This window comes from Pongo abelii, chromosome 11 (assembly GCF_028885655.2).
Source record: "Pongo abelii isolate AG06213 chromosome 11, NHGRI_mPonAbe1-v2.0_pri, whole genome shotgun sequence".
NCBI classification, from domain to species: Eukaryota; Metazoa; Chordata; class Mammalia; order Primates; family Hominidae; genus Pongo; species Pongo abelii.
The window spans coordinates 56,682,264-56,706,037 of NC_071996.2; the positions used below are offsets into that span (position 1 = coordinate 56,682,264).

General features: G+C 35.9%; 1 protein-coding gene and 1 pseudogene across 11 annotated transcripts in view; both read left to right on the forward strand.

Moving 5' to 3' along the window:
- The window catches only part of GALNT13 (polypeptide N-acetylgalactosaminyltransferase 13), a 580,804-nt gene that overhangs the window by 402,137 nt on the left and 154,893 nt on the right, over positions 1–23,774 (forward strand). The gene's annotated exons all lie outside the window — the stretch shown is intronic.
- Positions 7,282–8,802, forward strand: LOC112132377 (prohibitin 1-like; annotated as a pseudogene).

Sequence of the window (23,774 nt, forward strand, 5' to 3'; positions counted from 1 at the left end):
TGAGCAGTTTCAGATGATGGATTCAAAATAGTGGAATATAAGATGTTAAGAGAATTGGATTGTGAAAACATGTAGTGGGGGAAAAGTCTTTTTAAGACATTTGCCAGCAAATAAGAAGGAAAAATCTTAGTAACTTTAAGGTTAAATATGAGCAAAGTAATTATTTTATATTTTCTATCATTTCATTTTATCACAAATTTAAAATAAAATATCATCTATTATATTTTAGATAGGTAAAATATCTAAAAATGAATAAGGAAGTATTTTTAAATATGAGGTGATATCTAAAAAGAAAAAGGAAGGGATAATTGATGAGATAAATACCTACAGATATTGGACAAATGGTATAGCAATAAAGAATATCTGTGTGACACTTAGTTTACAGTGCAGTTTCACACTCATTATTTTACTATGTCCTTACCAGAACACTCTGGATGAGTTCTTATTATCATCTTATTCTATAGTTGAAGGTTCTGAGCCTCAGATAAATTGTCATGTGCCTAGAAATTGGCAGGGCTAAACATCAAACTCACATCTCCTGACTCCAAGCCTAGTGCTCCCTTAATACAAGTTCAGGAGACCAAGGGCAAGGGTGAATTTCAGAGAAGAGGATTGACTTTCTTTCCTAAAATGGAAAGAAGAAACTAAGGATATTTGAGACATTTCAAGGTAGAAATGAGTAGAAAATCAGGTCAGCTCTTTTTGATCTCAAGGAAAGTGGAGGCAAGAGATTATTTTCAGAGAAGGTGGAATTTATATGGAGCTTGATAACAGGTAAAAATTTTGGATTAATCACAGCTTCTTCAACAAGCATTTGAATGAGCATTTGATGTTCTCCATGGAGTAACTTTTAAATTTCACAAGAATAACATTTTGAAGTACTAGTGTACCAAGGAAATTATCTTTACTGGACTTTAAGCATCATATCTAGAGAAATAAACTTTGCACTCCACTCTCCTTGTTTGTGACTGATAAGTTAGCAAAGTTATATGCCAAATGTTGCTATTTCATGGTTATTTCTTTACTCTTCTAAAGTGTAATGTAACCTTCATTGACTATTACCAATTAATTTTTTAATAAAAAACTGTCAAAAGTAGAGTATTAATTTCCTTCTTAGGAGGTTTGTGGGTTTCTTGAATAAGTACTTGAGGTGACGTTAACATGGATATTTTTAGGTGTTTCACATTGGTTCTTGCCAAACACTATATAGCAAAAAATAAAGTGCCTATAAGATGAGTTTTGAGAGGTACTCATATTTTCCATTGACAGCATTAGAATTTTAGATATGCCCCCTAGGGAAAGTACCTACTTGAAGCAAAACTTACAGCTTTAAAAAATAATGTCTTAGATTCTTGACTAGAAACAAAATGACTCTAGCTGATTAAAAGCCAGGAGAAAGGCATCCTGTCTATGATGATGGTAGGGGTGAGAAACTCTCAAGTCCGCTTCTTGTAGGCATGGGAGACTGTTTATTTATTTATTTCACTGTCAAATGCAAACTGATGACTAGACTTTAACTTTAATATGCCCAGTTTTGACATTCACAACTAGACTGGCCTGTAAGCTAGTAGAGAGCTATGTATTATTATTATTCTTTTTTTATGCCCCAGAGCCCAGCATTGTGCTTGACAGCACACAAAGTAATTGGCTAATATATATTTGCTGAATATATGCCAGCCAGGATCTTAGAAAAAATTCTTGAGAGGAAACAGGTTGTCCTATTTCCTCAAACTTATCACAATTCTCTACATTTGGGACACACATGACCAGTTTACAAATTACACAGGAAATTTAATTGAAACTGAAATTCTGTAACTCCAATTAGGAGAGGTGGACATTTACAGATGGAGGGACTGAAGGAAAACTTTTTCTGAGCTACCAGGTTTTCTTTTCCACTCAAGTTCTTTTTGTGTATTGCTGGCATCTGTGAAAGAGCAGGAGATGCCATATATTGCAGCTGGGTACCCAGGTGGTCTACTGATATTCAAAGGGGACTGGTTTGGCATGAATTCTAGGGCAGCGTCATGCAGCTGTCATGAGCCACTCTGTGGCTAGAAGCAGCAGATGTTAATGATATCTGAAAGGCAGTCACATCAGACATAGGAGAAGACCAATGTAAAATGCAAAGTATCTGACCTACATATCATTTAAGAAATCACACACATTTTCCATTCGGTTTTCAAATTTATATCCACATACAATTTTTTCACAGTTGAGAGTAATTGATAGGCTTAATTATACAACAAGGAAAACAAAAATTCCAATAATTCTACTTTTGTCTTAATAATCAATTAAATGTACTGAAAATACTTTCAAAGCCTCCAGGATGTATTATACCTTAACATTATTAATTATCAAAAGATGAAAAAGTGTTACTGTATCATATATTATTTTCGTTTCCTTTCTTCATGAGTTACTGTTTGAAACAATCTGTGCTCATAAAAAAGCAATGCTTGTTTATAATGTGAAAACCTAAGCATTAATTTCTTAAGCAGAACCATCTTATATTATGTAGGATTTTTGATATCTGACAGATGGCCTTACATTTTTTATTTCTTGCCTGTTATATTCATACATTTTATTTACACAGAGAATGGAAGATTTGCCATAATACAATCAGAACCATGTGTTGTATTGTTGATCTAAAGGACAACTGGGATTTTCTGAAATATCAGCAGCCCTAATAAGATGTGGAGTAATGACATGTAACAATTTTTCTGATCCCAGAAAACACAGAAGCCTTAAAGTGTGGTGATAATGCTAAAGGTCAGAAAACTCCAAGGCAAAGAAAGTTGTTGAAAGGCAAAAAGAAGTGACAGTAGATTGTACATTATGAAATGTTGGCATGTGTATTTTGGGGGTAGCTTCACTATGTTTTTGAGCTGCTAGGAATGGGTTTCTGGTTTTGAGACGAGTAGGAGATGAGATTAAAGGCTCCATCTGTGATCAACACCACTTCATCATACCTCTCACACACACCGGTTCGTGCACATTTTGTTCTTAAACACATCCTCTCCTTCAACTCCACATTCAGTCTGTACACATCTTTGCATTCTTTCACTCTACTTTTTCCTCTCCCTTTCCACACCCCCATTCTGCCCCCACCAGCTGCTCCCTCAAAAGTCAGTTGCTAGGCCTTTGGAAAAGCAAAAGATAAAGTATGATTGAGAGACATCCTTTAAAAAAACCTACTTCAAGGTCAATTTGCTAATTCCTTTAGAAAATGAGTAAGTATGAAAAGGATCATTTTGAATTTGGGGCTTTCAGGAACTTCATTACTAAATTAAGACAGAAAGTACTTGATAAGGGAAAATACTTGATAATTGGACATTTTAGAAGCAAACTGACATTGGTGGGATAAATACATGGGATGGATTCAACTCAGCATTGTCTACGTTTAATGCCAACTTTAGCATCTCCAAATTACCCTAATAAGGCTGTGACCTGAAAAATTCTCCTAAAGGAGAACAAAGGTGCTCTTCCATTTTTTCTCATTTTAAAACATCTGTGAGCTTTCTAAATGAGAGGAATTCCCATATTTGAGGGAAAAACACATTTATTGCCTCATAATAAGTTTTATAGTCTCAGCTCCTTTATTCTTTCCTTGTTCATAGAATCATATTTTTGTTATGTTCTTTTAATACAACTTTATAAGCTTGCCTAAGTAGGAAAAGTTTTATTTAAATTTCGGAGGATTATATCATTCCCATCTAAAAATATGATCTCTACAAGTGGTTTCTGTACCCTAGGTAAAAAGACTAATCTAAATCATAAATATATGGCCAAAAACACAAAGCCATCATCAACCTCATTCCCTCTTCTTCTGCATGTGAGTTTTCTAAGGACTCTCCAGATTAAATGACTTGTTCCAAATTTCTACAATCAGTTTGTGTCTACTTCAAGAACAGAATGCAGCTTTCCAATTTTAAATGTGATGCTTTTTTTATTTTCCATGCAAAATATTTTGTTTAAAAAAAAACACTAAATTATCAAGTATTGGAAAGAATCCTCAGGTGTGTTGAATCTCCCTGTGGCTTCTGGCAGGTGACCACTTAAAGGCTACAATAACTTGATGTAGAAAAATCTTCATCTTGAGTTGTTATCATTACATCAGACTTCAACTCTAGCCACCACTCCCAAGTAACATAAATCTAGATTACACTGTGAAGTTAAAAATAGGTCAAGAGTCAACCAAACAACTAAGAAGGCATTCTCTCAGTCAAAATGACAATGAAGAAAAAGTGGCAAGTTTCATATCAAGAATGAAGAGAAAATGCCTACTGTAACCTTTATGCCTGTTCCATTTGAATGACTTTCATGCCTTTTGTGTTTGTGCGTGCCAGTTTATCAAGGATCACAGTGCCTTCAGCATCTCAATGAAGGCCTTTTTAGACTTTGTTTCAATTCTAAGAATTACGGGATTTGTTATCAGGCTACTTGAATATATGGAAAGTGGAGAGTTGATATACTGACAGGGATTTTTTATTATTTTTGAAGCAAACAGGAATATGGAACAAAATATTTTGAAAATTAAGTCACCAGTATCTTCAAGTTTTCCCTTTACCAAAATTGAGAAAATAACAGCTGTTTTTCCTGATTCTATTACATGGTAGATACATTTTGTGTGCCTTGTGTAATTTTTCTGATTTTTCTTTATCAATATTAATAGATCAATGATCAATTATTATTGAGCACTATTATGAGCTAAACTTATTTTAGACTTTGCAAACACTGAGAGAATAGTATCTTTAATTTCTGATTTTTTTACTATATATAAATTATACTTCGAGATCGCGCCACTTCACTCCAGCCTGGGTGACAGAGCAAGACTCCATCTCAAAAAAAAAAAAATTATACTTTAGTTTTATAATGTAGAATCGTGATGCTTTTTCTTAAAGAGATAACATGAGTGAGGCTATAAGGCTAATATATACAAAATACACACACGTGTACACACACCTATATGTGTGTGTGTATATACACACAAACACATACACACATCCTCACATCCACATACATATACATGAACATTTATCTAGATGACAAACTATAGAATTGAGAACTCAATGGGGTGATATAGAGGTAGGTAGAGAGTAAGTTCTATAAATCAGTGAAAATTTGAGATGAATGAAAACTATCATAGTCAAAAACTGTTTATAGGAAGAAAACAAATGTGGGCTGTGCCTAATAGGGAGGACATAATAGGTAAGGGAAAGTACATATATTCTTTTATTTTTATGTTTATTTGTAATTAACACATAATAACTGTGTATATTTGTAAGATATATTGTGTTGTTAGATCTATGTATACATTATAGAAAGAGCCAATTTCAAGTCAATTAACATATCCATCACCTCCCCAACTTTTTATATGTGTGATGAGATGTTAAAATTATACTATTTAAGCAATTTTGAAATACAGAATACATCATCATTAACTGTGGTCACCCTGCAGTGCAACAGATCACTAAAACTTATTCTTCCAGTCTAACTGAAGTTTTGTATCCTTTGACCAACATCTTCTCTTTCCCCATCTCTCCCCAATTCCCTGTAATCTACTTTCTCTTTCTATGAGATTGACTCTTCTAGATTCCTCATGTAAGTGAATTTATAAAATATTTATCTTTGTGTGCCTGGCTTATTTCATTTAGCATAATGTGCTCCAGTTCCATCCATATTATCACAGATAACATAATTCCCTTCCTTTTTTCGGCTGTGTAACATGCCATTGTGCATATATATATATATGTGAATATATATATATATACATATATATGTATATATCTCTCACATTTTCTTTATCCATCCAGCCATTGATGGCAGGTAGTTTGGTTGCATCTGTATCTTGGCTATTCTGAGTAATGCTGAAATCCACATGAGAATGCAGATATCTCCTTCATATATGAATTTCAATTCCTTTGAATATATACCCAGAAGTGGGATTGCTGGATCATATGGTAATTCCAGTTTTAGCTTATTGAGGGACCATCAAACTATCTCCCAAAATAGCTATACAAATATACATTTCCACCAACAGTGTCCAAGGGTTCCCTTTTCTCCACATTCTCATGTGGAGAATGAGGATTCGGACAATGACTGTGAAATATAACACTTATTATCATTCATCATTTTTATAATAGCCATTCTAATAGATGTGAGGTGATATCTCATGTGGTTTTAATTTCCATGTCTTTAATGATTAGTGATGTTGCACATTTTTTCATATATGTTAGCGATTCATATCTTTTTTTGAGAATTATCTGTTCAGATCACTTGCCTATCTTGAAATTGGGTTATTAGTATTTTTGCTGTTAAGTTGTTTGAATTCCTTATTTTTGATACTAGCTCTTTATCAGACATATGGTTTGCATATATTTTCTCCCAATCCATGAGTTGTCTCCTCACTCTGTTGTTTCCTTTGTTATGCAAGAGCTTTTTAGTTTGATGCAATTTAATTTGTCTCTTTTTGCTTTTGTTGCCTATACTTTTGGAGTCCTAGCCAAGATATCATTGCCCAGACTAATATCGTGGGTTTTTTTCCCCATGTTTTCTTTGAGTAACTTTACAGTTTCAAGTCTTATATTTAAGTCTATATTTTATCCAATTTGAGTTGATGTTTGTATATGGCGTGAAATAGTACAGTTTTATTCTTTTACATGTGGATATCAAGTTTTCCCAATGTCACATATTAAAGACATTCTCTTTCCCTCATTATGTGTTCTTGCCACCTCTGTTGAAAATCAATTGATAAATACTTAGGTTTACTTCTGGGCTTTTGATTCTGTTCTGCTGGTCTATGTGTTTGTTTTTATGCCAGTTCCATGCTTTTTTGATTTATAATAGCTTTATAGTGTATTTTGAAATCAGGATATGTGATGCTCAAGCTTTGCTCTTTTTGTTCAAAATTGCTTTGGGTATTCAGAGTCTTTTCTGCTTCCATATGAACTTAAGGATTATTTTTTATATTCCTGTGAAAATAACATTGCAATTTTGATAGGTTTTGCATGGAATCTGTAGATTACTTTAGGTAATATGAACATTTTACCAATATTACCTGACCATGGGATATATTTTTATTTATCTATGTCTTCAATTTTTTAGTCATTGTTTTATAATTTTCAATAAACACATCTTTCACCTCCTTGGCTAAATTTACTCCTAAGTATTTTTTGTTATTGTAAATGGGATTGTTATTTTCCATTTCTTTTTAAGATAGCTGATTATTAATGTGTAGAAATACCAGTGATTTTTGTATTTTGAGTTTGTAACCTACAGATTTATCAGTTCTAACAGTTTTTTTGGTGGAGCTTTTAGGGTTTTCTGCATATAAGATCATGTCATCAGCAAAAAGAGATAATTTCACTTCTTCTTTTCATGTATGATGTCTTTAGCTTATTCTTGCCTAAATGCTCTGGCTAGGATTTCAAGTGCTATGTTGAATATAAGTGGCAAGATTGGGCATTCTTTTTGCTGACCTTACAGGACAAGCTTTCAGCATTTCACTGTTGAGTCTGATATTAGCTGTGGCCTTATCATACATGACTTTTATTGTATTGGGGTACATTTATTCTATACCTAGTTTTTTGAGAGTTTTTAACAAAAGGGATATTGAATTTGTCAAAAAAAAATTTCTGCTTCTACTCAGATGATCATGTGCTTTGGGCTCTTCATTTTGTTAGACATGCCTTACAAGAAATACTAAAAGGAGTTATTCAACCTATAGGAAAAAAATAACCCTAAGTAGAAACAAAAATATATAAAAATATGGTCAGAGTGGAAGCAGGTGTGAGAGGGTCCAGCAGAAGGAAACATGGCTGCCAGCGTGTTTGAGTCTATTAGCAAGTTTGGCCTGGCCTTATAGCTGTTGTAGGAGGCATGGTGAACTCTGCCTTATACAGTGTGGATGCTGGACACAGAGCTGCCATCTTTGACTGATTCTGTGGCGTACAGGACATTGTAGTACAGGAAGGGGCTCACTTTCTCATGCCATGGGTACAGAAACCAATTTTCTTTAACTGATGTTCTTGACCACTTAATGTGCCAGTCATCACTGGTAGCAAAGACTTACAGAATGTCAACATCACGCTTTGTATCCTCTTCTGGCCTGTTGCTAGCCAGTTTGCTCACATCTTCACCAGCATTGGAGAGGACTACAATGACTGTGTGCTGCCATCCATCACTACCAAGACCCTCAAGTCAGTGGTGGCTCACTTTGATGCAGGAGAACTGATCACCTAAAGACAGCTGGTCTCCAGGCAGGTGAGTGATGACCTTACAGGTCATCTTTGGGCTCGTCCACCCATCTTTGGGCAAGCAGCCACCTTTGGATGGCGTGTCCTTGACACATCCGACCTTTGGGAAGGAGTTCACAGAAGTGGTGGAAGCCAAACAATTGGCTCAGCAGGAAGCGGAGAGGGCCAGATTTGTGGTGGAAAAGGCTGAGCATCAGAAAAAGGCAGCCATCATCTCTGCCGACGGCAACTCCAAGACAGCAGAGCTGATCCCCAACTCACTGGCCATGGCGGGGACAGCCTGATTGAGCTGTGTAAGCTGGAAGCGGCGAGACATTGCATACCAGCTCTCATACTCTGGGAACGTCACCTACCTGCCTGTGGGGCAGTCCATGCTCCTCCAGCTGCCCCAGTGAGGGCCCACCCTGCCTTCACCTCTGATGGCCAACTGGGCCACAGCCCAGTGATTCTTAACAATGCTTCCTTTTGCCCCCACCCCAGACTGGATGATTTCCAATGACCTGTTTTCTAGTTCATCAATCCTTCTTCTGCTTGTTCTACTTGGCTGTTGAACCCCTCTTTTGAATTGTTATTATTATATTCTTCAGCTCAATAATTCCTGTTTGGTGTTTTCTAATATTTCCTATCTCCGTTTTAATGTTCAGTTTGCTCATGTGTTTCGCTCCACACCTCAGTGAGCATCTTTATTACTGTTCTTTTGAACTGCCTATAGAGTAAATTCTATGTCTCCATTTCATCAGGGTTGGCTTCTAGAGATTTATCTTATCTTTTATTTGGAACATATTTTCCTATTTCTTCATTTTCCTTGACTCTGTGGGATTCAGTACCTTACATAAAAGAACCACCTCTCCCAGTCTTGCTAGACTGGTCTTGTGTTGGAGATATTCCTCCCAATTAGTATAGCTGGAGATTCTAGGTGCCTCAAAACACTTTGTTTGTCCAATCTGCTTTGCTTTTGTTGGTCCCTGTATTAGTCCATTCTCACACTGCTAGTAAAGACATACCCAAGACTGGGTAATTTATAAAGGAAAGAGATTAATTGACTCACAGTTCCACATGACTGGGGAGGCCTCACAATCATGGTGGAAGGCAAAGGAGGAGGAAAGTGACATCTTACCTGGAGGCAGGAAAGACAGCTTGTGTAGGATAATGCCCCTTTATAAAACATCGGATCTCATGAGACTTACTCACTATCACAAGAACAGCAGCATGGGGGTAACCATCCCCATGATTCAAGTACCTCCCACCAGATTCCTCCCACAACATGTGGGAATCATGGGAGCTACAATTCAAGATGGGATTTGGGTGGAGACAGAGCCAAACCATATTGTTCCACCTCTGGCCCCTCCCAAATGTGAGCCCCTCATGTCCTCACATTTCAAAACCAATCTTGCCTTCCTAACAGTCCCCCAAAGTCTTAACTCATTTCAGCATTAACTCAAAAGTCCACAGTCCAAAGTCTCATCTGAGACAAGCCAAGTCCTTTCTGCCTATAAGCCTGTATAATCAAAAGCAAGTTAGGTACTTCCTAAATACAATGGGGGTACAGTCATTCAGAAAATACAGCTGTTCCAAATAGGAGAAATTGGCCCAAATGAAGAGGCCTACAGGCTTCATGCAAGTCTGAGATCCAGTGGAGCAGTCAAATCTTAAAGCTCCCAAATGATTCCGTTGACTCCATATCTCACATCCAGGTCTTCCTGATGCAAGAGGTGGGTTTCCATGGTCTTGTGCAGCTCCACCATTGTAATTTTGCAAGGCACAGGGTACAGCTCCACTCCTTACTGCTTTCACAGGCTGGCACAGAGTGCCTTTGGCTTTTCCATGACATGGTGCAAGCTGTTGGTGGATCTACCATTCTAGGGTCTGGAGGACAGTGGCCCTCTTCTCACAGATCCACTAGACAATGCCCAGGGGGGACTCTGTGTGGGGGCTTGCACCCCATATTTCCCTTCCACACTGCCCTAGCAAGAGGTTCTCCATGAGGGCTGCACCCCTGCAGCATACCTCTATCTGGACATTCAGGCATTTTCACACATCCTCTGAAACCTGAGCAGAGGTTCCCAAACCTCAATTCTTGACTTATTTGCACCCACAAGCCCAACACCATGTGTAAGCCACCAAATTTTGGGGCTTGCACCCTCTAAAGCAACAGTCTGAGCTCTACATTGGCCCCTTTTAGCCATGGCTGGGATGCAGAGCACCAAGTCCCAAGACTGCATAAAGCAATAAGGCCCTGGGCTGGCCTATGAAAAATTTTTTCATCCTAAGTCTCCAGGCTTATGATGGTACCAATTTACTATATTAGTCCATTCTCACACTGCTAATAAAGAAATACCTGAGACTAGGTAATTTATAAAGGAAACGGGTTTAATTGACTTACAGTTCCACATGGCTGGGGAGGCCTCACAAAATGGTAGAAGGCAAAGGAGGAGCAAAAGCACATCTTACAAAACAGCAGGCAAGACAGCTTGTGTAGGGGAACTCCCCTTTATAAAACCATGAGATCTCATGACACTTATTCACTTTCAAGAGAACAGCACAGGAAAGACCCACCCCCATGATTCAATTACCTCCCACTGGGTTCCTCTCACAACACATGGGAATCATGGGAGCTGCAATTCAAAATGTGATTTGGGTGGGGACACAGCCAAAGCATATCAATCCCCAAGAAATTAGTGATTGCCAAGTCATGCTATTGCCTTGAGAGAGTTGGACTAGCACCCAGTCTCTTGGGATTCAGCTAGAGAGCCTACGGTGTTAGATGTGTGTTCCAGTTTCTTATTTTCTTGCAGAGAAGCTGAGAGCCAAAGTTTGTCCCACTTATTCTGTCCTTCACCAAGGAGACAGTCTGAAGCAGTTGCCTCTGCTCATAATCAGAATGCTCACTTTGAGTCTAGTGAGAGAGATGCTGAATATTTTCAAGTTTAAAAGTCTTTTCTTGTTCCCTGTGGTCTAGGAGACTCGGGAGTGCAGAGCTCTGTCAACTCCCATAGCTAGGTGATTTAGGAGCCATTCCCTTGGGTAAAGGCTATAAAAGTTGGGGCACTCAATGCATGCAGAAGCTACTCCCAGTCAGAGTCTGCATATCTAGATTTACTGCTGGGGCAAGCCAGGGAAAAATATGCAGGGAGAGCCCACTCTCCCATTCAAACAAGTGGAAGTCTCACACACTCCTAGCAGGGGAAGAATGTAGTCCAGAATTATCACTGAAACAAAGCAGGGAAGAAGGTGCAGGGAATGCCTACTTTTCCAATCAGAAATGAAGAGGTCCCCCAGCCTCTCTCTAATGAGAGATTGCAGAAATTTATCTCAAAAGCAAGCCAAGGAAGGAAGCCAGGGGCATGCCCACTCTCCTGTTAAGGCAAGCAGAACTTTTACATTTCTCTTGCTGGGGTAGACTGAGATTACAGGAATTTATCTTAGGAGCAAGCCAGAGAAGAATGTACATACAGGACATGCCTTCCTTTCTGTTTAAGCTGGAGAAGGCTTATTCTTTATTTGCTATGTTGGTTCCCAGATGCTGGCTTGTTAAAACGCCAGAACCACAGGAAGCTGATGGGAAAGCCTGAGACCAAATTTGGGGGAATTTAGAAGCTGGGCCAATCCTCAGTGCTATAGCTGCTAGGAGGGCTCATGTTGTGTCCAGAATTGGTGGGTTCTTGGTCTCACTGACTTCAAGAATGAAGCTGCGGACCCTTGCAGTGAGTGGTACACTTCTTAAAGGTGGTGTGTCTGGAGTTTATTCCTTCTGATGTTTGGACATGTCTAGAGTTTCCTCCTTCCGGTGGGTTCATGGTCTTGCTGGCTTCCGGAGTGAAGCTGCAACCTTCATGGTGAGTGTTACAGCTCTTAAAGGTGGCGTGTCTGGAGTTGTTTATTCCTTCCATCTGGAGTTGTTCATCCCTTCTGGTGGGTTCGTGGTCTCGCTGGCTTCAGGAGTGAAGCTGCAGACCTTCTCAGTGAGTATTACAGCTCATAAAGGTGGGCCGGACCCAAAGAGTGAGCAGCAGCAAGATTTTTTGTGAAGAGCAAAAGAACAAACCTTCCACAGTGTGGAAGAGGACCCCAGTGGGTTACCGCTGCTGGTTTGGGTGGCCTGGTTTTATTTCCTTATCTGGCCCCACCCACATCCTACTGATTGGTCCATTTTACAGAGAGCTGATTGGTCCGTTTCACAGAGAGCTGATTGGTCCGTTTTGACAGAGTGCTGACTGGTGCATTTACAATCCTTTAGCTAGACACAAAAGTTCTCCAAGTCCCCACCAGATTAGCTAGACACAGAGCACTGATGGGTGCGTTTACAAAACCTTTAGCTAGACACAGAGTGCTGATTGGTGTGTTTACAAAACCTCTAGCTAGACACAGAGTGCTGATTGGTGCGTTTACAATCCCTTAGCTAGACAGAAAAGTTCTCCAGGTCCCCACCCTACCCAGAAGCCCAGCTGGCTTCACCTCTCAATGGCACTCGCTGGGGGACTTTGCAGCACCTAGCCTGGGCACTCCGGCAGCCCAGAGAAAGCTCGTCCCCCAATCAAGCCCAGCAGGTGCTGGCCGGCCACGCCGAGTGCGGGGCCCAGTAAGCCCCTGCCCACCCAGAACCCAGGCTGGCCCGCGGGCGCTGCGTGCAGCCCCAGCTCCTGTCCGCACCTCTCCCTCCACACCTCCTGGCCAGACGAGGGAGCTGACTCCGGCCTCGGCCAGCCCCAGAGAGGGGCCCCCACAGCACAGCGGCGGGCTGAAGGGCTCATTGAGCGCATCCAGAGCGGACGCTGAGGCCGAGGCCGAGGAGGTGCCAAGAGCGAGCGAGGGCTGCTAGCACGTTGTCACCTCTCAATGTAATTCAAACCTTTTTTTTTTTTCCTTTTATGCTTCAGATAAATCTTCTGATGCCCTCTCCCTGTGGTTCATCAAGCATGGTGATAGAAGAGCCGAGCCCTCTGTAAAGACTGCAAAAGTTGGCGCTTTATGTGTAGTACAAGCAAGTCCCTTACCCCTCAGGAAGAAGCTGGTAGTTGAGATTTTTCTCCTCAATTGTAAGGCTCTGTGCTCAGGGTGGAGCTAGTGTATGAGTGTATTTCTGCTTTCAATATCCATTTTGATGTGAGTATTTCTCAGTAGTCTGGCATGTACAGGTCTTTCATCTGGATTTTGGCTTTCTCTTGGAGAGAATTGACTCATGTTTAGGTGTATACTAGATATGTCTGTGGGATAAGAGGTAGCCCAGAGCCTGCTCTTTCACCATGTTGCTGACATACCCTCATATATTATTTCATAATTTTAATTTCCCAAATTGTGTCAAGTTATTAAATTCCTCTCTATTTCACTGCCATCACCTTGGGCAAAGTCATTATCATCTCTGTTCTAGATTGTTGCAATAACTCCTCAATAAATCACTCATTTACTCCATTCCAATTCATTTGCCAAATAAAAGCTAAGTATCTTTATGTGAATTAGTTTGCCTTAATCCTCATAACAATGTTCTTTTACCAGAGTTGCTGGGTTAGATTCTTCTAGTTTCATTTTATTATCTGAGACCCAAATCACAGAAAAATGACGTAACTGAGGTCACCCAGCTAGTAAGTTGCAGAGCTAGGATATAATATCAGGAGCTATAGCCTCTACTCATAATCATTGTGCTATATGGTCTCCATTACTGTTTGTTTTCAATAAGACTATATTAAAGGACAACTTTGTGCCAGAGATAGTGTGTTTATGGGTTAGGGGAAAGATAAAGATTAATATAAAAACAAGCAGCTGCATGAATTTGGTACAGCAGCTGTAAAATTAGAAACAATAGTAGCACTGGAACTGAGATTGCAAAGTGGAGCTTATGAAGTTTATGAACTTTAATTAAAATGTCACTGATGTAGGTGCCAAAAACCATGAAAAGGATAAAGTATGTTCGTTAATTGTCTCCTAGCAGGGGAAATAAAGTAGATAATCAAATGAGCAATGGGCATTTTACATTTTGATTAAGAACCTTCTCCATCATAAGACATTTATAAAAATATCTGAGAACAAAGACAAGCTTTAATTCCCTGTGGATGATAGGATAGTTTATATTGTATACATGGTCAAATTTACTTGAAAGAGATAAAATATAAAATATTAATCTGTTGAAAGCCTAGAAAATAACAATCTGATATACTCAGTGATACAAAGTAATTCAGATATCACTTGTTCATGTGAATGAGACATCATGTTTTATTCAGCTTATACTGTTTGTTCAGACATTGTAAAATAATTTCAGGGAATAAAATGCAGTATTCTAATTAGAAGCTAATAGACTATTAGACGCCACACAGTGTACATAACTCCTGGACATTGATATTGTAATTTTAAAGAAACACAACATTTTTAAGACCTGAATAAAATTCTTTTTAAAAAGCAAGAATCAGCTAGTAATCTATAGATGTTGATTTCCCTGAGAAATTATGGCAATAAAAGTTAAATAATATCCAAGTATCATTTTATTTCATCCCATATCAAGTGCCCGGCATAGTTCCTTGTTTCTTTACACATAAAATCTTATTAGAGTCTTGGAAGTAGTCATTATTATTCCCACTTTCCATTGGGAAAGTTAAGGCCTTGAAGACTTAAGTAATAATTTTTACAAGTATGCATAGTACATGACAGAGCCTGTAGAAAAATTCTGTTTGCTTATTTCATAGCCCAAGTTCTTAATGACTGGGTCATAATGTTCCTACTTTCTTTTCTCACTTCCTTTTAAAATGTTGAGGGTACAATAAAGGTAATTATCGAGGTAGTCATTGTGGACTCCACTCAATTTGAGTTCTTTCTGCTTTAACATTTATATTTTTCACATTACCCTGGAGTCTAAATATATGACATGTATCTGGTCAATATTTCATAAATTAAATGTTTTATTCTTGTATTAACTAAGTATTACTATGAGTAGATATTAGCCTAATTAATGCATAGTGTTATGCATTTCTACCTTAATCTTCTTATTTTTGTGCAAATTTTGAGGAGAGGCTTTACCTAGGAAATGCAGTATCAGCATTTATCTACACATTCTGTGAGCACAGATGGCCAATGGGAGAAGCACTCACATTATTTCAAGAGTCAGTAGCCTATGGCATACAGGCAAAACATGAGCCAGTATTCATTGAGTTATGGAACAGTTGCCACCACTTCTTTGTATCTATCCTCAATATATTTAAGAAATGCCTTTATCTGTGAGAATCAAAGTCAGACAGGTTTTCCTTGTCTTACAAATATCAACCCTTGCAGAATTATACCTGTATATGTACATACAAATGTCATTACATGTCAGGAGAATAACATAAAATCTGAACTTCCATATATCCTTATCTTTGCCAATTAAGATGGAAAGGAGTGAGACCATTGTAACCCTACTTTAAAAGATTTCAAACCAGATTTCATTTCCTGTTCTGTGTGCACGTTCAGGATGTAGGGGAAAACGAAACAATATCTTTTCCCTGCCTGTCACAAGGTTTATGACTGACACCCTTATACAAAAGACAGACAGATTCACAAAAGGAAATCATGACAAATTTATTTAACCCAAGTTTTATGTCAAATGAGAGCCTTCAGCAATGAAGACCTAAAGATCCAAGAATTTTTATCCTTAGGCATCTGTTTCATAACTCAATGACACTTTTATCCTTAGGATCCGAGAAGAATGGACAGTCATATAGAAGTATGATTGGACAAAAATTAAGTGTGATCTAATGGAATTAAAGGAGGTGGGGCACTTAGCAAGGTCTGTTTGTTCAGATTCTTCTTGGCCTGCAAATATAGGGCAGAACCCCTCTGAAACTAGAGTCTTATGATCTTCTTTCAGGAAAAGTATGTCAGAGAATTTCTTGATGGCTATACTTTGGGGTAGAAATGTGGGAGAAGGTCAGAGTGGCCTCCTGGCTACTGCAGTTTTTTCAATTGCCAACTTGACATATTTTGGAGTATTATGTTCAGAGCCCTGATATTGGCAGAGAACCAATAAACCCACAAGCTATGGGAGGACCAAGAAGCAACAGAGTGGAAATAAAGAGCCCTGTGCGTCTAACTCACGCAACCATAGTGCTAATCCATATTTGTAAAAAGGCAAATGGAGAGTCCTGAGGACAACTGTCAGTCAGTAGTTTATATTAAACAGGGCTTAGTCTGAATTTAGTGGAGTACAGATTTAAAATGGCTTTTTTTCCCCAATTATTGCTTTTATGCTCTGAAGAATACTCATTTTCAGTCCTTAATGTTATTTAGCACTGATTTTATAGCTTTGTAATCACTTTTCATTATTGAAAATTCTTTTATTTTATTTTATTTTTTTTGCGATGGAGTCTCTCTCTGTCACCCAGGCTGGAGTGCAGTGGCGCGACCTCGGCTCACTGCAACCTCTGCCTCCCAGGTTCAAGTGATTCTCCTCCCTCAGCCTCCCAAGTAGCTGGGATTATAGGCACCCGCCACCATGTGCCCAGCTAATTTTTTAATTTTTTTATTTTTAGTAGAGACGAGGTTTCACCATGTTGACTAGGCTGGTTTCAAACTCCTGACCTCAGGTGATTGGCCCGCCTGGGCCTCCCAAAGTGCTAGGATTACAGGCGTGAGGAACCATGCCCAGCCATTAGAGAAAACTCTAATGTCCACTGTAAAGCCTTGATTTTTGTAGGCACACATAGCTCACATTCTCTTCTCTCCCTAGGCCCATGATGAAAGAGGAGCTTGGAATGAGAGAGGGCAGGGGTTTGTGGGTTGCCTTCCCCAATGGGTAGGGTGAAATAGGAAGGCTAGAAAAACGGCAGGTCTCTTCTGATAAGTTTGATGATGGCTTGCCGTTGTTGGCTCCATATGGTTCCACTTGCTGTTGGTGGCCTTACCCGGGTGATTATCTTCTGTACATAGTTTTATTGTTTTCTTAAAAACTGTGCTCAGCTTCAGCCTTTATTTCTTCTCTTTTCCAAGGGCCTTTTGGAGAGGAAGATCTTAGTCTCTATTTCACCCAACTGCCTTTCTCAAAGTGTGCCTCCTTGCTGATCTGCCATATTGTTAGTCCCATAGCTCATTCTTTCTTTTCTATGTTCCATGCTCTATAGAGCCCAGAAATGACTGAGGTCTTGTCCAGATGCTATTAAAGACCACTTCCTTCAAGGTTCACTGCATCACTGGACCTATCAATTCTGCTGGAACAACCTGTAAAATAAACCCCAACCATAGCTTCAGAATTCACTAGATTGGGAGTGGTCTCTCTTTTACTAGGGTCATGTAGCTCTCTGAACATATTCTTCTCTGCTCTAAAGGCAGCACCAGGATAGCATGCTAATTTGCTGTACAACTGTCCAGCCGGGAGAGAAATACCAGTCTCTCCTTCATTCAGTTAGCTCCCTTGTTTGAGTGAAGGAGGAAAGAAGCTCTTCATTTCTGCGTATTCCATAGGAAGGGAGGGAAAAGCCTCTTTACCAAACACCTTGCACTCCTCACAATGAAGAGAAGACCTTAAATTCCTTCTCATGTATAACAAGTCATGTGTCATTTCTTCTGAAATTGGAGCACCTTTTACAAAAGCCTGGTCACAAAATGAATGTTGAGTACTCTACTAAATCATGTCTGAGAGAGAGAGAGGAATACAAATAAACAAGTTACAGATTGTGGTAAGCAAAGAGGGAACTGAACAGGGTTCTCTTAGAGAAAATAACTGGGGTGGGGCTACTTTATTTTTATTTTATTTTTTTAAAAATTCTATATTTGTATTATTCTACTTTAAGTCTGGGATACATGTGCAGAATGTGTAGGTTTGTTACATAGGTATACACCTGCCATGGTGGTTTGCTGCATCCATCAACCCGTCAGCAATTGGAGAAGACCTCTCTGATGAAGTGATGTTTCAGCTGAGATGACAAGTATGGCAAAGAGGTAGCCAAGGAGAAGTGCTGACAGAATTGTATTCCAGGTACAGGGGAAGGAGATTTGAGAATTTGGTGTGTGAAAAGGTATGTGGTATGTTATTCTAGAATGTGGCAGAAGGCCAGTATCACCAGTGTTTTTTGACAGAGAGGGAGAATCAGGTATGGTCTTAGAGGCCCTGCTAAAGGATTTTGTTTACATTCACAGTGCAATGAGAAACCATTCAAGGATTGAAGCAGGGAAGTAAAATTAAGTAATTAAATTTTTAAAAGACCACTTTGGTTTCTCACTACAAAACAGATTGTAGAAAGCAACAGTGAAAGCAGCAAGACAATTAAGAGTCTGTTGAATTGACAGACAAGAGATGCTGGTGATTAGGACAAGGATGGTGGCAGCGGAAACAGAGAGAGGGCTCCCACAAAATTCATGTATTGAAGCCTTCAATTACCGCCTCACATATGGCCTGTGAGGAGGGAATTGAAGATAAATGAGGTCAGAAGGATGGGGTCCTAATTTGATAGGACTGATATCCTTATAAGAAGAGAAAGAAATACCAGAGTGCTCTCTCCATGATGTAAGGACACAGCAAAAAGATAGTCATCTACAAGTCAGGAAGAACACCCTTATGAGGAACTGACCATGCTGGCACCTTGATCTTTAACTTCCCAGCCTCTAGAACTGTAAGAAAGGGATTTCTGTTGTTTAAGCCTCCCAGGATTTTGTTATGGCAGCGCAAGCAAACGAAGACAGATGGCTATATGGAGAATTATTTTACAGATAGCACTACTAGGATTTAATAATGGATTGCATGTGCATACATATGATGAAAGGAATAAGTCAATGATATGTTCTAGTTTTATTTAGTTATTTATTTTACTTTACTTATGTATTTATTGGTTTGACTATCTGGGTGAATGTTGGCACCATATACTATCAATTGGAAAAAAAAAAAATAGAAAAAAATAAGACCTGCCTGACGGAACAGGGGTGAATCAACAAACCAAGTTTGAACATTTCTGTTTGTATGTTTCTGGGACATACAAGAGGAGGTGTCAAGTAGATATATGGATACACAAGTCTGGATTCCCGAAAAGAGGTCTGGGCTGAGATGTAAACGTTGAGATTGTTGGCATTCAAGTCCTATGTAAATTAATAGTAACAAATGAGACCACCCATTAAATGTATAAAGAGAGATGAAGGCCAACATTTAAATATAAATTGAAAGTAAAAATGGATAAACATATAAGAAGAGGAAAATCAGGAGACTCCAAGAAAACAGTCAACAAGATAATAAATGCATCAAGGGATATTTGTTATTTTGACCAGAGGAATTGTGAGGAGCTACATAAATAAACAGCATTTTTTATAATAGGTCAAAAACGAATAAAAATTGAGGAAGGGAAAGAACATGTATCACTAAATACATATATATATCACTAAATTACATAAATATAATTTATATAAATATATAATTTATATATAAATATATATGAATATATAAATTATATATAATTTGCATATATTTTATATATGTGAAATATATATAAATTATATATAATATATAATATATATTATATATAAATTATGTATAATATATAAATTATGTATAATATATAAAATGTTATATATAAATTATATATAATATATAAAATATATATTATATATAAATTATATATAATATATAAAATACATATAATATATAAATATATATTATATATAAATTATATGTAATATATCTATATATTATATATAAATTATATAAAATATATAAAATATATATTATATATAAATTATATATAAAATATATATTATATATAATTTATATATTACATAAAATATATATTATATATAATTTATATATTACATAAAATATATATTATATATAATTTATATATTACATAAAATATATATTATATATAATTTATATATTATATAAAATATGTATTATATATAAATTATATGTAATATATAAAATATATATTATATATAAATTATATATAATATAAAATATATAATATGTAAATTATATATTATATAAAATATATATTATATATAAATTATATATAATATATATTATATATATTATATATAAATTATATATTATATATATTTTATATAATATATAAAATATATATTATATGAAATATATATTATATATAATATATAATATATAAATATATTTATATATAATTTATATAATATATAATATATAAAATATATTTATATATAATTTATATAATATATAATATTATATATAATATATAATTTATATAATATATAATATTATATATAATATATAATTTATATATTATATAATATTATATATTATATAATTTATATAATATATAATATTATATAATATATAATTTATATAATATATAATATATAATATATAATTTATATAATATATAATATTATATAATATATAATTTATATAATATATAATATTATATAATATATAATTTATATATGAAAATATATATTTATATATTAAAATATATAATTTATATATTAAAATATATAATTTATATGTTAAAATATATATTTTATATAAATTATATAATATATAAAATAGATATTTTATATAAATTATATATATTATATAAAATAGATATTATATTTAATTTATATATAATATATAAAATATATATTATATATAATTTATATATAATATCTATTTTATAAAATATATATAATATATACAATATATAAAATATATATTATATATAATTCATATACTATATAAAATATATATTATATATAATTCATATACAATATATAAAAATATATTATATATAATTCATATACAATATATAAAATATATATTATATATAATTCATATACAATATATAAAATATACATTATATATAATTCATATACAATATATAAAATATATAATATATAATTCATATACAATATATAAAATACATATATATAATTCATATACAATATATAAAATACATATTATATATAATTCATATACAATATATAAAATACATATTATATATAATTCGTATACAATATATAAAATACATATTATATATAATTCTTATATAATATATAAAATACATATTATATATAATATATAAAATATATTATATATAAATTATATATAATATATAAAATATATATTATATATAATATATAAAATATATTATATATAAATTATATATAATATATAAAATATATTATATATAAATTATATATAATTATATAATTTATATATAATTTATAATTATAATTCTATAATTTATATATAATTATGTATAATTATATAGAATTATATATATAAATTATATATAATTCTATATAATTATATATAAATTACATATATATTTTACAGATATATAAATATTTTGTTGTTGTTGTTGAGATGGAGTCTCGCTCTGTCGCCTAAGCTGGAGTGCAGTGGCACATTCTCGGCTGACTGCAAGCTCCGCCTCCCGTGTTCATGCCATTCTCCTGCCTCAGCCTCCTGAGTAGCTGGGACTACAGACGCCCACCACCACGCCCAGCTAATTTTTTTGTATTTTTAGTAGAGATGGGGTTTCACCGTGTTAGCCAGGATGGTCTCGATCTTCTGACCTCATGATCTGCCCACCTCTGCCTCCCAAAGTGCTGGGATTACAGGCGTGAGCCAGTGCGCCTGGCCACTAAAATATGTTTTTACCATATTAGTGATACATGTTCTTTAGGAACATGACACCATCTCTCTCTGTTTCCACTGCCACCATCCTTGTCCTAATCCCCAGCATCTCTTGTCTGTCAGTTCATTAGAATCTTAATTGTCTTTCTGCTTTCACTGTTGTTTCCTAAGAACATGTATCACTAATATGCTAAAATTACATAATTCATAATTTTACCATGACAAAAATATAAGATATATATTAGAGTTACAAATATATATAAAATACAAAATGTAGATAAAATATATATTTTATATTATTTAATGGTAAAAGGAAACAATTAGATAGCTAGGATATATATATTAAACGATTGATTTCTTTGTGTGTTTTATAAATTTTTGAAGCTATTTGAAAGACGACTTTAGAAGGTATTATGCAAAGATAGGCATAATCTAGTAATGAGAAACATTAATATTTCAGGAGAAAAGCAAGAGAAATCACTAAATTAGTGACATCCTTAAGAAAGATACAAGGGATATAATAAGGGATATAATGGAGGACTGAAAAAGAATATTGATTTGTCTTTGATAAGATAGGGATTAACTGCCTCCATTTTAACAGGAAGATGGTAAAAATGTGCGTAATCACAAGAAGGTTCATATATTTCATGAAGCTAGAAAGATGAGGAAGTTATCAGTCAATGAAATACTTCTTTTTTTTTTTTTTTTGAGACAGTCTCACTCTCGCCCAGGCTGGAGTGCAGTGGCGTGATCTCAGCTCAGTGCAAGCTCCGCCTCCCGGGTTCACGCCATTCTCCTGCCTCAGCCTCCAGAGTAGCTGGGACTACAGGCGCCCGCCACCATGCCCAGCTAATTTTTTTTTTTTTTGTATTTTTAGTAGAGACGGGGTTTCACTGTGTTAGCCAGGATGGTCTCGATCTCCTGACCTCGTGATCTGCCAGCCTCGGCCTCCCAAAGTGCTGGGATTACAGGCGTGAGCCACCGCGCCCGGCCTGAAATATGCTGATTATTTAAGAATGAGCTTCCTTGTCTTTTAAGAGGGAGGAAGGTTTCTATTCTTCTCTTATATTCATCTGTATTTCAGTGTTTGTTGGACCTATTTTTCTGCTAGCATTACACTGTTTAAAAATTATAAAATAAAAAAGAATAGATTTACATGAAATGCACAAACCATTATTGATTATTATGACTTATTATTTATCATCTTTTATCTTCTGATAAAAAAGCGATTGTCTTCTTACTGCTACCCAAGTCCAATAGCAGCTCTTTTCTAAGCTAAATTTATCTGAAGGGTCAGGTGGAAAGATAGGTTTTTTTCTTTCTTTCTTTTTCTTTTCTTTTTTTTTTTTTTTTTTTAAGATAGAGTTTCGCTTTTGACACCCAGGCTGGAGTGCAATGGCGCGTGATCTCGGCTCACTGCAACCTCTGCCTCTCGAGTTCAAGCGATTCTCTCGCCTCAGCCTCCTGAGTAGCTGGGACTACAGGCGTGTGCCACCACATCCGGCTGATATTTGTATTTTTAGTAGAGACAGGTTTTTGCCATGTTGGTCAGGCTGGTCTCAAACTTCTGACCTCACATGATCTGCCCACCTCGGCCTCCCAAAGTGGTGGGATTACAAGTGTGAGCCACCGCACCTGGCCAGAAATGGCCAGAAAGATATTTTTCTTTCAAAAAAAGTAACTCTACTTAAATCAGATGTATCAAATGAAAACAATGTTAGTTACAGTATAAAACCATGTTTTCCAAATTTTGTAGAACAGTAACTATGACTTCTATTTATTGTGACAAGAAAACCTGTAGCATATATGTAATATATATATATATAATTGTATGTATAGTATTGTGTGTGTATACACATATATAGAGAGAAACAGTACAAGCTATGATTATACAATGTAATTTCATAGAAATCAGTATTTTATGGCTAGTTTGCATCATACTTGGCCTCAAATACACAGTGAATTCTAGGATACTAAGAAATATACGG